Source organism: Bombyx mandarina, chromosome 06 (genome assembly GCF_030267445.1).
Source record: "Bombyx mandarina strain Sakado chromosome 06, ASM3026744v2".
Taxonomy (NCBI): Eukaryota; Metazoa; Arthropoda; class Insecta; order Lepidoptera; family Bombycidae; genus Bombyx; species Bombyx mandarina.
In genome coordinates this window covers 15,219,286-15,236,835 of record NC_143213.1, presented here as the reverse complement: position 1 = coordinate 15,236,835, position 17,550 = coordinate 15,219,286, and the positions used below count along the sequence as shown (strand labels likewise).

The following is a 17,550-nucleotide window of genomic DNA, read 5'->3' as shown; positions in this document are numbered from 1 at the left end:
CTCACTCTTCAAACTGAAACGCATTACTGCTTCACGGCAGAAATAGGCAGGCTGGTGGTACCTACCCGCGCGGACTCACAAGAGTTCCTACCACCAGTAAGAGAGAGTACTATTTGTAACTATTGTAACCGTAAGTTCATATTTTACACCGCGGTCAGGCGATAACATCTCTAAATATATATTATACCTATGTAAGATAAGGAGAGCATGATTTACTACGTCGATGTAATAATAAAAACAAAACCAATATACAACATTAACACATATAGTAAAATGGCCGATTTTATCGTTACAAGCGATCTCTCTCAAGCTTCTCTGCGGTGAACAAGAATCACGTAAAGATGATTTTTCACCAATAATAATCGCGGTGTACTCATCGTTCGAAAAAAAATATCACAGTAACAATATTACTATTATGAACATAAACTTAAATAAATAGCATGTATAATATGTAATGGATAAAGCAGTAAGATATAAACATATAAACCACGGAATAGTTATTTATCTATTCCGTGATATTTAATAAACAATACATAAAAGTAATATGATAATTTTATTTAAATTGTATAGGGGTTGCCCCGAAGTCGTTATCTTCTCTCCACTTTGTTTATATTGAATGTGAAGCAGTAATAACAATGACATGATAAAATACAAGTGACACACTCAGCATTAAAATATAGTTATTCTGTTCAATATTTCAATGGTTTATATATAGTTATATGTCACGTGTCAGATTATACAGAGTTATTTATCTGTCTACGTAATTACATGACTCTGCTGATTCATCAATGCAGAACTAAATACTGAGCTGGATACAAACTTAAAATTTTAGCAGTTGATATCTTTTATATTGTAAGCATCCTTAGGGATGGAGTTTTAGAAATTTTGATAAAATACATTAAGAACATTTTTATGAAAGTTCGTCACTTTCAAGGTAACTTAGCCTGAAATTTAATATACCACATTCTTGTAAAAAATTAATATACACATATGTATGTAACTAGTCTGGCCATAAATACTGTTACATAAAAACTTTTTTTTATTTCGAATTTTTATTTATTTTGAATTTGGAACACGTATATTATATTACACGTATATACACGTGTATTAAAAAAAATCTAATATTAAAAAAAAAAAGACATGCCCGCTGAGTTTCTTGCCAATTCTTCTCAGGACGGAGGCTAGTTCTTGTGAATTGGCGGTAGTATAATCTATGGGTACCGTAAAATGGGGCGATTAGGGACAAATTCCAACTTTATGACCAATTTTAAGGTAGTTGTTGATGTATATAATGCTATATCAGGATCAAAATGATTGAGTCTTGGCGGCATCTTTGTTGTCTAATTTAAAATTATGCAACTAACATTCCAGTTTAAGCAAAAAATGCAAAAATAGGTGTAATCCCTATTTACCCGAAAATTGCGGTTAATTGGGACGAAATGAGAAATTTGCTAGGGTTGGCACTACTTTTATTTTTATATATAGTTTTAATTTATTTATTTATTTAGTTGCACCAACAAAGTGATCATCAATAAAAAAATTTGAAAAACTGACAAAAGTACATGGCAGACATCACCTCAATTATAGGTGCAATCGACAGTGCATTAACAACAATATATATATATATATATATATATATACTTATTTATACATATATAGTGGGCTTTCTTAGAAACGGTTTATATTTCTCCGTTCTTGGTAAGTACTTAGGGGCTGATTTTTCTATCTGGGTTAATAGATTTGGTGTGTCGGTTATTCCATGGATTAATCAGATGAATACCCCCACTCTGAACAAATATAAAATATTTTATTAAGTATTACTTAGACATTTTTGTCCACCTTGAGATTTCATTGATCTTGTTACATGTCTCTGCAAAATCGACTTACTTATATTAAATTGATTATCTATTTCAACTAAAGACTTATTCCCAATTTCGCTTCGAATAAACCAAATTTTTACCAACAAATTTAAAAAATATTGTTATAACTACATAGACAACCCTACAAACCTGTACCTATTTATACTTAGGTCGTTTCCATATCACGTATTCTCATCCCAATTGACCCCTTTTTCGTTGTTATTTATACCTAAGACGTCCCCAATATCCTCAAAAACAACAGATTTTTACATGTATTTTTATTTAATCAAATACATTAAAACCAATAACAACTGAGACTTACCTTTAATATATATGCTAGTTCAAACACTAAATAACGTTTATAAATCATAGTCGTCTTCTATTAATATCAAATAGCAAATAGAGAGCAAAGTTTCTAGCACTAAAATAATTACCACCACAGGAAGTTAATTTGAAACGCGATTTTTTATAAGTTAGCAGCTATTATCATGCATATTCAGAGTTGTTTTGTGAACTTTCAACATTCTACTATTAAACTACAAAAAATGGAAGATGTTGCAACGAATATAAAACATATATTGAGCGTCGAAAGATTTTCCCGGTTTTTTCCCGATTCGCCTCTCAATCCCTAATCGCCCCATTTTACCGGTAGTTCTTTTGACGTTCAACAAGTATGTATTTTCATTTATGTTGAATAAAAATTTTTTGATTTGATTTGATTTATTTCAAACACTTCTTTCGATTTTGCGCCATTTCACATAATTTTTCGTGTTCATTATCAAATTACAATGTGGAATGGGGTGTTAAAGAAAATAGGATTGCAGTGATCGTCTTGCAAAAAGTGGGTATGGGGCCGTCGGTCATATTCCTATCTGCACACATGTTCGTAATATTTATATTATTATATATCGTAGTATCAGCAGATACAACAACACTTCGTCTGTCGAAGACCAGAAAAGATCGGGGCGGCCGCTGTTAGAACTACTAAGGCTGTTAATGCTGTTAAAGCCAGAATTCCTCGAAACCCCATTAGGAAGCAAAAGATCTTATCGCGAGAAATTCCCGCTAGGACTCTGTCACGTATTATAAAACAAGACCTGAAGCTCGGTGCTTATCGTTGATACAGGACATGCCCTAAATCAATCTTCACAATTAAAGAGAGTGGATCGATCAAAACGCCTTCTGTCGCGATACGCAGGTGAAAGGCACAGAAATATCCACTTTACCGATGAAAAATTTTTCACAAAGAACACTACAATAAGCAAAATGACAAAGTGTACGCTCACAGCTCTAAAGAAGCTGCTTAAATGGTCGAAAAGGTACAACGTAGTCATCATCTTGCGTCAGTGAAAGTTTGGTGGGGCGTGCCTTATCAAGGAGCCACAAAACTACATTTTTGTGAAAAAGAATGAAAACTACAACAAAAGTATATCAAGATACGGTCTTGGATCATGTTGTGAAACCTCTCAGTAATACACTTTTTTAAAAGATACCGTGGAATTTCCAGCAGGACTCTGTACCTGGTCACAAGGCACGAACTACCCAAGTCTGGCTTGAAAGCAACGTTCTGGACTTTATAAGAGCTGAAGACTGGCCCTCATCTAGTCCAGACCTCAACCCTTTAGACTTCAAATTATGGTCAGTTTTAGAGGACATGGCCTGCTCTAAACGACATGGCCACATTGACTCTCTTAAAAAATCTTAGTAGCAAGCAGTGGCGAAATATTGGAAACAGTGCATGAATCCATAGATTCGTGGTCAAACAGATTAAAGGCCTGTATAAAAGTTAAAGATGGCCATTTCGAATAGAATATTTTTTAATTCTTTGTTGAGACTTTAATAAATGTGTAGGTATAAATTTTAAATAATATTACATTACTTCATTTAAAAAAGATGCATTTACATTTGTCACAGTACTTATGGCTGGACTGGGTACTGAAACATCTAAACAGCTTAAATTTCTGTATTTTTAATATAATGAAGCGTATTAGTTTCACTATGACTTCCGTAGAACTAGGTTAGACCTCTAGGGACCATTATAATGCCTGCAGCTGTATCCGATTTGTTGTGTTTAATATACTAAGTATTCGTAATATAATGATGAAAAAACGTTTTAAGCAATCATGCGACGTCTAGGGTAGAATGGCTGTCAGCGGTGTACTTCGTGCGAGTTTCTTAACGTTTTCGATAGCGTGAAAGTTAAGCCAGTTTTGTATGCAATTGGAAAAAAGCCCCTAGCGGCAAACGTACGCAAACGATCCCATTCCATACAAATATGAGTTAACTTTTACGCTATCGAGAGCGTTAAAGAACTCGCACTAAGCACACTGATAGCAATGCGACCCATTATCGTTCGTAATAACATTCGACAATCAAGTATTCGACGTATTCAGATTTCGTTATCACTTCACAATGTTCGAACACAGAGTTATCTATACCTATGCATTTATCACGTCTATTTAAGTTAACGAGAAAAAGCAGTTCTAAAGTGCATTAGTCAGGGCCGAAATCAATGGAGAAAATTTAGGTTTGTTTTTATAATTTCAGAAATTACACAATATGTTCTTGAATAGTATCGTGTTTGTGTTTTTGGTGTTAAATACTAATGCGCAATTATTAAAATACGGTTATCGATCGTGAGTAACATCGCTAAATTAATGAGCGAATTGCTGGAAACATTGGCGCGCTCATTATCGCTGGTTTCATGACCTATGCAAGTGTAGTGTTCATTCACGCGGCCCGTACTAACTTGAAACCCCTTCAAATCATTCAATCCCGTTTTTCAGGATAGCCTTCGGAGCACCATGGTTCCTAAGGAATGTGGGTCTCCATGGTGACCTGGCGCTCGACTCAGTAAGTATTTACAGTCGGCATGATTGCGCCACTTTGAGAAGGCGGCACGACACGACAACCCTCTTGTCGTGGCCGCCAGAAATTACATACCCGATCCTGTGGACCGTATGGTAAACAGCCGACGTCGCCCTAAGCACGTCATTACGGATCCTCCCGACCCCTTAACGGTGCTTTAAGGTACCCCAAGCACCGGTCACCGTCCTCGCCGAATCCTTCGCTTACGACCCAACCCATAGACACAGCCCACTGAGTTTTTCGCCGGATCTTCTCAGTGGGTCGCGTTTTCGATGTAGATTCTGCGAAGCACTGCTTTTGCTAGGGCCAGTGCTAGCAACACCTCCGGCTTGAGCCCCGAGAGCTCACCTCCACGCTAGGCTGAAGCTGAAATAGCCTCTCAAGGCTAACAGCATAAGTATGAGAAAAAATCGCAGGTTGACAGAAATATACCAGAACCCTATTCTGAATTACCAGCGGCCATTGTACAGTTTCTTAGCATTCAAATTATTTTTATGGGAACGCATTCGTTACAAACATATTTGTTTGTTATATATACACACGTGTTTTAAGTAATATGTACCTAATTTTATCTAATATGTATGTCCATATTTATAGTAATTGGACATTTTGGAATGTTTAACGACAAAGGAAAGATCTTCCACCGAGCGGGTGATATTTGCTCGGTAGACCGACGGTCCGAATGTTGTTGTTCGGAACTTGTATATTATTATGTAAGCTTATCTTGAAAATGTCGTAAGCGAGATTCAGGCATCTGTCAAATATTTTGCGTTGTATGATGGCTACCCGCCACAGCCACTGACCTCCACTACACTAGTAGTTACGGTGTATATAGTAGTAAGTAAATGGTAGGAAATAAAACTTAATTAAAAATATGGAGACGATTTAATTAGTTCAACTTTAATCTATTTCCTATTTCACAAACAAAGCGTATTCTAAGAATACAAAAACATCTGCCTTATAAAATCATTCCCAAGATTTTTTAAAAACAAAATGTTTAGTCGATCTCACGGCTCCTGCGATATCAAGAGAATACCGATATTCTGAAATAAGATTAAAGTCTAAAAAGCCCATTAAGTTAAATAAATCATCGTTATGTACTCCGCACTCTGTAATGAGCTGAGCACTTTATTTTACACTTCGAACGGCGTGACTCTTTCAGAATCAAAAGAACATTTCTTTTAGTAGAACACGATTCTTAGAAAGGTAAAAATGAGGCATGTTTTGATTGAAACACTTCCACGATTTCGTGTTTCTTACAATATTTTTTTTATTGCTCACATGGGTGGATGAACTCACGGCCCTCCTAGTGTTAAATGAGAGCCATAAACGTGACCTTAAACCGCAAAAATAGTTGTGATATCGCAGCATATATTGCCGTAGGTGTGTGCAGTCTGAATGTAGCTACTTACTTTAAAACACGATGTTAATCAATTTGCATGTTTTAATTTATTACGCGAAGTCGATATACTTTCATTATTAAAGGCATTTGATATTAATCAGTAATGAATAATAAAAAATCTATTTCATTATAAACGTCAACATCATATTTCAAATACACGATATTTTATCGACCTGAATACCAGCGCGAATATTTCTCTAGGGACCACGAATATGCTCTCATACTGCATAGCGAAGTAGACGGGAGGCAGAATTTCAATGACCTCCTAAAAATTCCAATCCAATTGTGGCACGTTTCGAGATAATGAACCGACCCAAATTAATTGGCTTAGTCCAATTAATTTTCAAATGAATTATCATTATTATTATTTATGCAATATATTAACATACCTACTTTTATATTATCTATGCACACGCATTTGGAATTATTGTAACAATGTTGTTACGCGCTGGGGTTCGGGATAAATATTTTTTTACCGAAGTACCTACTAATTAAAACTGTATTAACTCTTAGAATACTCACAGAAAACTGTAAAATTTTTTATTCACTTCTTCCGTTTCGCTTCAGGTGATCAGTTCGCTGTTTCGTTTCGAGTAGAACCGTTTACTATTTGCTTTCATATCATCTCTGCAACGCTTTTATAGTCGATACGACATCCCTAGAATTATCGAGAACATTCCTCACAAGTCGAGTATTTTCGATATGCGTTTCCGCCATTTGAAAATAGATGGCGATGGATGTATCGTAGTTCTCGGGCGTTCTTGACTTTAATAGTTCTTTTCATATTCGTTTCTGCTATTCGACGATAGATGGCGTTGCTCTTACCGGCGTAACAATATCTTCGGTGTTTTACTAATAAGTACTGGACGTTAAGTTAAGTTACGTTAAGTCCGTCAAATAAGTTGTGTTTTAGGATGGCTCTAACCACCTCAACAGTTACCGCTACAGATAGCAACGATGTAAAAACGGACGTTGCGTAATCTAAATAGAGTTTTAAAATATAATAAATAATAGTTTAAAAAAACTAACAAAATACGCTTTTATAGAAAATCTAACTAAAAAATAGAGGTCATTTTTACTTACACTATTTTTAATTCAAATTTATTAAAATTAATTTGCTCTATTTAATTGTATCTATAAAAGCGTGTTTTGTTATTTTTTTTTTATTTTTTTAGTTGAATTTCAATTTTTTTTTAAATATTGAATCGTCATCGATCCTTAATAAGTATACCAAATTTCGAGTTAATCTGACGTTTTGAAGGGGGTCAAAATCATGTTCAAAGATTCCGTTACATACATACGTCTGAAGCTAATAAAAGCGTATTTAAAAAAAACGGAGCTACCCGTGTGCGCTGACAGTTCGCCACACCACCGGTAAACTGAAATAATGTTCGATCGGTCCTCCGAACCCGACATCATTCGATTCAGCAAAAGGTTTTTTCAATGTTATCGCTAACCTCGTACATATGTCAACTATTCAATCCCCCCGACTCGAGGATTTTGGCTTAAAAAATTCCAGGCATTTGTTAGAGTTCTCACGAAGTTTAGCGCCAAAGGTTGTTATTACTTGTAAGAATTTTTAAGGTTAGAATAATCGTCTACATTGTTCGCTGGTATCGGGCATCGACTCCGAATACCAAACTAACTTTCACAATGACACTCGATCTGAAATCGATTCCAGTGCAGTAATCAGGGTCTCACAGCAGCCGAGCAACGAGGCTATCCAAATATGGCGTTCACGACATCTGTGTACTTAGTGCGAGTTTTTCAACTTTCTCGATAGCGTAAAAGTTAACCCAATTTTGTATGCAGTTGGAACAGCGCCCCTAGCGGAAAACGTAGGCAAACGATCCCATTCCATACAAATATGAGCTAACTTTTACGTTATCGAGAACGTTAAAAAACTCGCATTAAGCACACTGCTTTTTTTTTTTTTTTTTACCTAAGCTGATAGCCTTGAGAGGCTATTTCAGCGTAGCCGTGGCTAGTAGGTGAGCTCACGGGACTCAAACCTGATGACGTTGCTAACACGAACCCTAGCAAGACCCGTGCTTCGCAGAATCTACCACCGGATCGGAAACGCGACCCACTGAGAAGATCCGGCGAGAAACTCAGTGGGCTGTGTCTGAGAGTTAATCAGCACACTGCATCGGCGTTCTAAATACTACGTTTTTCAAAATCTTCGATCGATTTCAAAATACCTGAACCTTAAGTTTGATGCCTTCAATATCACTTATCCGCAACTGTAATTAAATTCACTGTTACTGGTGGTAGGATCTCTTGTGAGTCCGCACAGGTAGGTACCACCGCCCTGTCGATTTCTGCCGTGAAGCAGTAATGCGTTTCGGTTTGAAGGGCGGGGCAGCCGTTGTAACTATACTGAGACCTTAGATCTTATATCTCGAGGTGGGTGGCGGCATTTTCGTTGTAGATGTCTATGGGCTCCGGTAACCACTTCAAATTGCAATCAAAATATATCTCTTCGACGGATACTATTCTCTGGGGGAGTTGACTGTATGAATATATTAATTAGTTTTGCGTGCGCATTAAGTATCGTGTTTGAGTATGACAATTCGAATTCGAAAATATTTGTGTTTGAACTAATTTCGACTATTTGCGCTGCAATGCGTTATGAGATTGTGTTTCAAAGGTAGAGTACTTAGTCGTTAATTAAATTCGATTGACTCTTCTTGACCTGCATCTTAGTAGTTTTTTTTTATTGCCCTTGTACGCAGACGAGCATACAGCCCACCTGATGGTCAGTGGTTACCGTCGCCCATGGACTTCAGCAATGCCAGGGGCAGAGCCAAGCTGCTGCCTACCGTTAGTTCTTTATTCACCTGGTGCGTAAAGCTCATAGATATATCTCAGCATGAAAGCTGGGTCGCGCATCAGTTCAAATTTGCCGAAAATTTTGAAATACTTTTGACATCCCTCCAACAGAAACGAAAGATGCAGAAATAGACAGGTTTTATTATCACCAGAAATTATCACAATTATAAAAAGTACTAGCTAAAATTATTATTTATTGTCATTATTATTAGGGAGTCCAGCACTCATAAATATTAGCCTATCCATTAAGTACTTACATGTATTTTCTACATGGATACCAAATTTCAAGTCAATCAGATGCATGGTTCAGTTGTTATAACGGAACATCCGTAAAAACCACTGTAGATTTATATATTAGTATAGACGTAAAAACCACTGTAGATTTATATATTAGTATAGATTTAATTAATGTCAATTTTAATACAGTCTATGTTAAACCGAACTTTTTAAATCATAGTGTATAATCTATGTTTACTTAAATTTCATCAGTTTTTGGTTAATCTAATCTGTCCTCTTTTTAATACTAATCGTTGTAATATGTAGAAGTATAAATCACTCAATTAACGGTTCTAGATCCATTTGTTTAAACTGTACAGTTTGTTAGTCAGTCACTGAAAAAACAAACTATTCATTGCTTTGATTGGATTAATCGAAAGAGAAAAAATATGGAGAAAACTTTGCTTACTTACGTTGCGTTTGTTATTAACTCGCTATACCAACTATTTTATACTACTGTTATTACATTCAAAGTGAAATTTAGACTTCACGTCTGACGATGTGTCGACGTCCGTGAAACCTACAAACTTTGGTAGGTATCTAGTTCTGCCCATTTATCTATACTAATATACAGGGTGGCCCATAAGTCCTTTGATATGAAAAAAAAATTATTAAAATAAAACTAATTACATTATGAATTAAATTTTTATTTACATAAAAAGCTTAAAAAACGGGAATTATTTTTTGAAAATAACATCTCCTAAATGTAATCCGTTGCGATCACGGCACTCTTGCAAACGACGTCTAAAATTGTCGATGACTGCTCGGCACGTCACTGCTGAAATGCTTGTCATTTCTCTGCGGATGTTTTCTTTTAGGGCCTCAATTGACCGCGGGTTTGTGTCGTATACTTTAGCCTTAAGGTAGCCCCACAAAAAAAAATCCATCGGGGTCAGATCTGGACTACGTGGAGGCCAGGAAATGTCTCCTCTCTTAGAGATAACTTTGCCAGGAAAAAGTTGACAGATAACGGGCATAGCAGTGTTAGAGGTGTGAGAAGTGGCCCCATCCTGTTGAAACCACGTCCTGGCATTAAAGCCTGAAAAGTTTTGCAATTCCGGTATGAAAAACTCTTCGATCATAGCCACATATCGCTCCGACGTAACAGTAACTGCGCGCCCTCTGCCATCCTCAAAGAAGTAAGGCCCTAGGATACCATGGGCTGACATAGCGGCCCAAACAGTCACTTTCGGACTATGTAAGGGCTTCTGATGCTTAAGTTTTGGATTGATGGGGCTCCAATAGCGGCAATTTTGTTTACTAACATGCCCGTTAAGATGGAAATGAGCCTCGTCAGAGAACATTATGTTATTGAAGGAAGTAAACCGATTCAACATTTCATTCGCATAATTTTGTCTTTGAATACCGTCAGTTTCCTTTAATTCTTGAACCAACTGAATTTTGTAAGGGTGCATATGTAAATCTTTCTTCAAAATCCGTTGTAACGATGTCCTGGATACGTTTAATGCTCTGTCGCGCTTACGAGTTGACTGTGTCGGATTTTCGCGAATAGACTGTGTCACTGTGTCTATGTTTTGTTCCGTACGTGACGTCCTTGGGCGACCCAACCGCGGTTTATCTAACGTCGAACCGGTCTCCTCGAACTTAGCAACCCAGTTCTTAATCGTTTGAAGAGTTGGAGTGTCGTCAAAGTTGTGTAAACCTTTGTGTTCTCGAAATTTACGCCGCGCAACGGTTGCCGAATTGTCGTTTTTATAAAACTCGCGCACACAAAACGCACGGTCCGCTCCGGTAAAACGCTCCATCGTGACTAAATTCCCAGAAACCGAAGTTACTCCCCCCGCTTCCCCTGCACCGCTCACGCGCGCCCTGTTCGTTTTATTCAAATTTTACTTTTCAAAGGACTTATGGGCCACCCTGTATAAATCTACAGTGGTTTTTACGGATGTTCCGTTATAACTACTGAACCATGCATCCGATTGACTTGAAACTTGGTATCCATGTTTTTTTTTTTTTTTTTTTTATTGCCCTTGTAGGCAGACGAGCATACGGCCCACCTGATGGTGAGTGGTTACCGTCGCCCATGGACTTCAGCAATGCCAGGGGCAGAGCCAAGCCGCTGCCTACCGTTTAATACTCTCCACAAGCCTCGTTTCAAGAAGGACATGTCATAGCGCTCGGGAAACACCGTGGAGGGGAGCTCATTCCATAGCCGGATGGTACGTGGCAAAAAAGACCTCTGGAAACGTACTGTGGATGACCGCAGTGGCTCCAGGTAGTATGGATGAACTCTACTCCGGTGGCGGGCGGTGCGATGGTAAAAACGAGATGCCGGTATCATCTCGAACAATTCCTCAGAGCACTCCCCATGGAACATACGGTACAAAATACAGAGGGAACCGAAGTCCCTCCGCAGACCCAGAGGCTCCAAACGATCCGTGAGAATGGGATTATCGACAATCCGAACGGCCCTCCTCTGTATGGAGTCAAATGGAAGAAGCTGGTATTTGGGAGCCCCGGCCCAGAGATGGGAGCAGTACTCCACGCGAGGCCGGACTTGTGCTTTATAAAGCAAAAGCCTTTGTCCAGGCGTGAAGTACCGCTTCGCTCTGTTGAGGACTCCCAGCATTTTGGACGCCAACTTGACTTTGCCTTCCAAATGACTCCGAAACTGGACATCGCTCGAAATGTCGACCCCAAGTATCCCAATACTCTCGGAAGGTTGCAGGGATACTCCTTGGAATTGCGGCGCCATGACAAAGGGGTCCTTCTTCGCAGTGAACGCGCAAACTTGTGTCTTTAACGGGTTGAATTGAACCAAGTTCAATTCACCCCATTTGGAGACTCGCCCCAGAGAGTTCTCCACTTCAGACACAAGTTTTGATCGTCTCTCTTGCACCACGCTACGAGAGAGACTCTGATGGCCGATATATCGCGCATCCCCCGTGCTGTCATCCGCATAGCAATGCATGCCATCAATAGACAGCATGTCATTGATATACAGGATGAAAAGCGTGGGGGAGAGCACCGAACCTTGTGGAACGCCAGCGTTAATGGTCAAGGTATCAGAACAATCACCGTCTACAACGACCGTGATGTTCCGCCCATCCAAAAAGCTAGCGATCCACTTGCAGAGACCCTTGGGGATTCCGTAAGATGGTAACTTCGACAGAAGTGCCCTATGCCAGACCCTGTCGAAGGCCTTCGCGACATCAAGGCTCACAGCAAGAGCCTCGCCCTTGCTCTCCAAGGCTTCAGCCCACCTGTGAGTAAGGTATACAAGAAGATCGCCAGCTGAGCGACCGTGACGGAAACCGTACTGTCGGTCACTGATCAGCTGGCGATCCTCCAGATACTTCAGGAGTTGTATATTAATTATTCGCTCCATCACCTTGGAAAGCAAGGAAGTTATCGCGATAGGCCTATAGCTCGATGGGTCCGACCGGTCACCCTTCTTGGGGATAGGGTGGACGTGGGCGGTCTTCCATGAAGACGGAACCCTGTTAGCGCAATAAGAGAGGCGATACAAACGCGTTAGCGCAGGCGTCAGCTCAGGGGCGCACGTTTTCAGAACCACTGCAGGGATGCCGTCTGGCCCACTCGACTTATGGACGTCCAGGAGTCGGAGTTCCCGCCTGACTGCACACTGTGTAAAGCAGATCTCCGGCAGGGAACTATCACACCGGAGGATGTTCGGTGGTGTGGCACCCCCGTCATCCACAGTCGAGTTCGAGGCGAAGAGTTTGACCAGAAGGTCAGCCTTCTCTTTCGTACTATGGGCCAGACTGTCATCGGACTTGCGTAGTGGTGGGAGACTAGACCTGCAAAAGTTACCTTCTGCAGCTTTGGCGAGCGACCAAAAAGCACGGCTCCCAGAGGGATAGCTCTTCAGTCGCTCGCCAATTCTAACAACGTGCTCCGATTTCGCCCTGGCAATAACCTTCTTGTAGGACCTGGAAGCGGCGTTATATTTCCGCCTTTCCTCTGAGATGTTAGGATCCCGACGTCTCCTAGCATCATCCCATGCAACGTATGCGGACCGCTTGAGGTGTGCAGCATCCCTGCTGGCATTGTTATACCAGGGTCTGCTGCGACCCCCAACGGGCACTACATGTAGAAAATACATGTACTTAATGGATAGGCTAATATTTATATGAGTGTTGTACTCCCTAATAATATTGACAATAAATAATAGTGTTTATTTTAAATGCCCAGCGAAGCGGGCGAGTACGGCTAGACGTTAATAAAATGAATTCAAGTTATTTTGCATCTAATCTAAATAGTTAGCAGATATACAAGTAGCTTGACAATTGACAGCACACGACCAAAATGGCCGTCAATGGCCCGTGATTAGTGTACTCGAAGTTTTGTCGAGCGCCGCCGCGCCGCAGCGTGTGGTCGCGCTGACCTTTGACAACAAACATCCTTTGACAGCCGTTCTGTTTCAATTTTGGTTTAGGAATTTCATTAAGGTGTTGTAGGAATATTGCATTTATAAAGTGATTAAATGAAGGTACCTACTTCTTTCTAGTTTTCTGCTTGACGTCACCCGTAAGCCATTATTCTAAAATATAACTGATATTTTTCGTCGTATTCGCCATATTATTTGATAAGTGTAATCGAGAGCCAGAACACGGAATTCCTAGAATTACAATAAAGAAATTAATGTATTGTAATATACGACCTGTACATGGTCTCGAGAATGTTCTAGATGCAGACAGATTTATAGCAGGAGTTAAAGCTGCGGGCGCTAGGGGTTGTTGATAAAAATGACGAATATACCTATTAAAAACCGCAATAAGCCCCAAGAAAAATATTATTCAATCAATAGTGTTACCAAAAAATATATATTAACCACTATTTTAATCCAAAATAGACTTGTAAATGTATAAAGTACTAAGCAATGTGGCGCCGTTATTTCAATCATTGCGTCAGAATGAATAAATATATCGGGGCAAACCCTACTCACAGCAACGCCGCCCGAGAAACATAATTTACTTGGTTTTGTGGAGAGAGCCGACTTGGGATTTGTTGTATCTGAATTAACAATTGGTTGTATGTACGTGTTAGGAGGCTTCCTTTGACAATATTGCAGACAGAAGGATTTAGAACTAAACCCGTAATTGGACGGTAACAAAGATTAATTAAAAGCTTTTTGATTTTTGCAATATATTTTTTGTGTGGGCTGACGAGTTGAAAGCTCATAATATGATGTTAAATGTTTTTCGGAAACCGTAGACACTCATGATGTTTATGGTTAGTAATATTTTTAAATTTTGTTTTACTGGTAGGAGGACCTCTTGTGAGTCCGCGCGGGTAGGTACCACCGCCCCGCCTATTTCTGCCATGAAGCAGTAATGCGTTTCGGTTTGAAGGGTGGGGCAGCCGTTGTAACTATACTGAGATCTTAGAACTTATATCTCAAGGTGGGTGGCGCATTTACGTTGTAGATGTCTATGGGCTCCAGTAATCCACTTAACACCAGGTGGGCTGTGAGCTCGTCCACACATCTAAGCAATAAAAAAATAAAATTGAAATCGCAATGGTATAATTTCTTTCTTCAGTTCGATGTCTAAAAATATACTGATCGTATGATGACAAATGAGTCTTCCTAGTAATTAGAAGATAATTTTAATGTCCTTGGACCAGGGCGACTCCTTTTCACGTTTGAAAGCGTCTGTTATATTTTCAAATATATTAACCGCTTGAGTGCAAGTTCATTAAAATTAGTCGATGAATTTTTTTGTATTTAAAATTTCATGAATACAGCTTGTTAATTCAGGACTTTTGAATTGGGTGGGATAGGCAGGCACTGACCTCTTCTGGGTGCAGAAAATCCTCTTTAAGCTCTCGCGTCGCGACCCTAAAATTGCGAATTATGTCATGGCTAGGAATGGCAGAATTCCCGCCCCTAAGGGTTGTCTGCCATGTACTATAGTACCTTGCTCTGCATCTCACTCGATCCCCCCTCGTATTGTAAATTGGGAAAGAAAGAAAGAAAGAAATCATTTATTCGCTAAGCATAGTGAAAATGAGTTATTACATAAGTTAAAAGCAGCGTGTATGCTTTGTCATTATTTGACATTCGAATTTTAGTGCAGTGCAAGATATTATCTAATATATAAAATTCTCGTGTCACAGTTTTCGTTGCCATACTCCTCCGAAACGGCTTGACCGATTTTGATGAAATTTTTTGTGCTTATCCGGTATCTATGAGAATCGGCCAACATTTATTTTTCATCCCCCTAAATGTTAGGGGTAGTCCACCCCTAAATTTTTATTTTTATTTTATAGACAAAATTTTTAATTTCTATTTTTTTATGATACAACATACAAAAATACATACAATACTCAATTTTCACCCTTCTACAATCAACCCTTATTTTTTATTTGCTAATTAAAAACTTTAAATTTTTTTGCGAGAATTTTGTTTTTATTTTGTCATGACGTAGAATAAAAAAAATCATATTACTCTGAAATTTTCACCCCTCTACGATCAACCCCTATTTTATATTTGTTAATTATAAACTTTAATTTTTTTGGCAAGATTTTCAGTTTTATTTTTATTTTGTCATGAATTAAAATAAAAAATCTGATTTTACTCTCAATATTTCATCCCTCTATGATCAACCCCTATTTTTTGTTAATTATAAACTTTAATTTTTTTGGCAAGTTTTTTATTTAGTTTTATCATGACTTAAAATAAAAAAAATCATATTACTCTCAATTTTCACTCTTATACGATCAACCCCTATTTTTCCATCCGCAATAAGGTTGCAAGATGGCAATCAAATATTATAATTGTAGTACGATAAATTCTTATTCAGAGTTTATAATTTCAAGTTCCTTTAATTATGATTTTTTTTAAATTGAATTTGATCTCCCGCGCTCGCCGGTCGACTACTGATCAACTATCAATCGATCAGCTATCCCTACCAGGTGTCACCACTGATCCAGCAAACATCACGTAGTAGGGATGGGGACGAAGCCGGTCTCCTGTCTTACTTACTCACTATACATCATAGATTATACACTTAATATATTTGAGAGCTATACAATACTATATATTTTTCAGCCATGTTTTGTTGGTTTTATTTGTGTATCAATAGTATGTTCAGTAGGTCTGAGAATCGGCTACTATCTATTTTTCATACCCCTAAGTGAAAAGGGTTGTCCACCCCAAACATTTATTTTTTATTTTAATTTTTTGGATATATTTTTTTTGTTTATAATGAGGTATTATGTAGTTAAATGAGGTTTTTATTTCTACAGTAGAATTTCCCTAGAAATCTTATTTAAGGCAACACAACGTTTGCCGGGTCACCTAGTGATATTATATAATTTACCATTAATTCATCCATAATTCAAGTAATAAATAAAAAATCCATTTAGTTTCAATATCGTGCCTAAGAAAATCATGTATGTGATAATAATTTTCACTAATAATATGATCTTATTAGTGAAAATAGACTTTAATCACATCGTCGATCTTTGAACTGGATCGTGGAGGTTCAAAACTAAACAGTTCTTTTTTTTATACCTATGCTGATAGCCTTGAGAGGCTATTTCAGCTTCGCCCTAACATGTAGGTGAGATCGCGGGGCTCAAACTGGAGCTGCTAACACTGGCCCTAGCAAGAGCAGTGCTTCGCAGAATCTACCACAGTAAACAGTTCCACAAACAGTTTGGCGCTTCAAATGAGAATTATAAGCACTCACCCCGTCATCGCAAACTGTTTCTTAGTTGTCTTACGTCGGTGTGAAAATCTTGCTAATATAGGTAGTTTTCCAATTACAGAGCATAATGCGACATAATGCGACTCAGTGGCGCACAATGCAGAATTATGCTGAAGCTTAATTGGAACGTGAATTAGTTTTCAAATGCATCAGCAGAGTGCGCTAAGTTAGCACAGTTTTAATTAACATTGATTATTTCTAAGAAACTACGACGAAAAGAAAGCCTTACAATTTTCTTCAACATTAAATAATATTACTAACGATAATATAAACAAAATTTCGATCAATGCCAACTTAAAGAAAAAACACTTGTAAATTTTCTGTCACTGAGTCGGTATCGATTGCGAGTATCACGCGAGAGCAGTACTTCTGAGCTTGCTCGATTGTGCGAAGTGTTGCTGGAACATTCAAAGTTGAGCATTATGCCGCATAGTGCGCTCTAGTGCTGTAATTGGAAAACTACCATATTTTCTGAGCATGTTTGTCGTTTATTTGTTTATAAAATAGAGTCTGTACCGACAACAGAAACGTTCTCAAATTCGATACGGTTTTCCAAAGTGAATTGCTTATTAATATTCTGAAAGGGTTTCATAATTAATTCTTGTTTGAATACAGT

General features: G+C 38.3%; 1 protein-coding gene and 1 long non-coding RNA gene across 2 annotated transcripts in view; one reads left to right on the top strand and one right to left on the bottom strand.

Annotated features, from left to right (window-relative positions):
• LOC114253557 (uncharacterized) overlaps positions 1–17,550 on the bottom strand; it is a 168,134-nt gene that overhangs the window by 15,140 nt on the left and 135,444 nt on the right. The gene's annotated exons all lie outside the window — the stretch shown is intronic.
• Positions 1,116–17,550, top strand: part of LOC149502867 (uncharacterized) — a 180,334-nt gene continuing 163,899 nt past the window's right edge. Inside the window, exon 1 of the long non-coding RNA XR_016323273.1 lies at positions 1,116–1,272. This is a non-coding gene — a long non-coding RNA (uncharacterized LOC149502867). The remainder of the gene's footprint in view (positions 1,273–17,550) is intronic.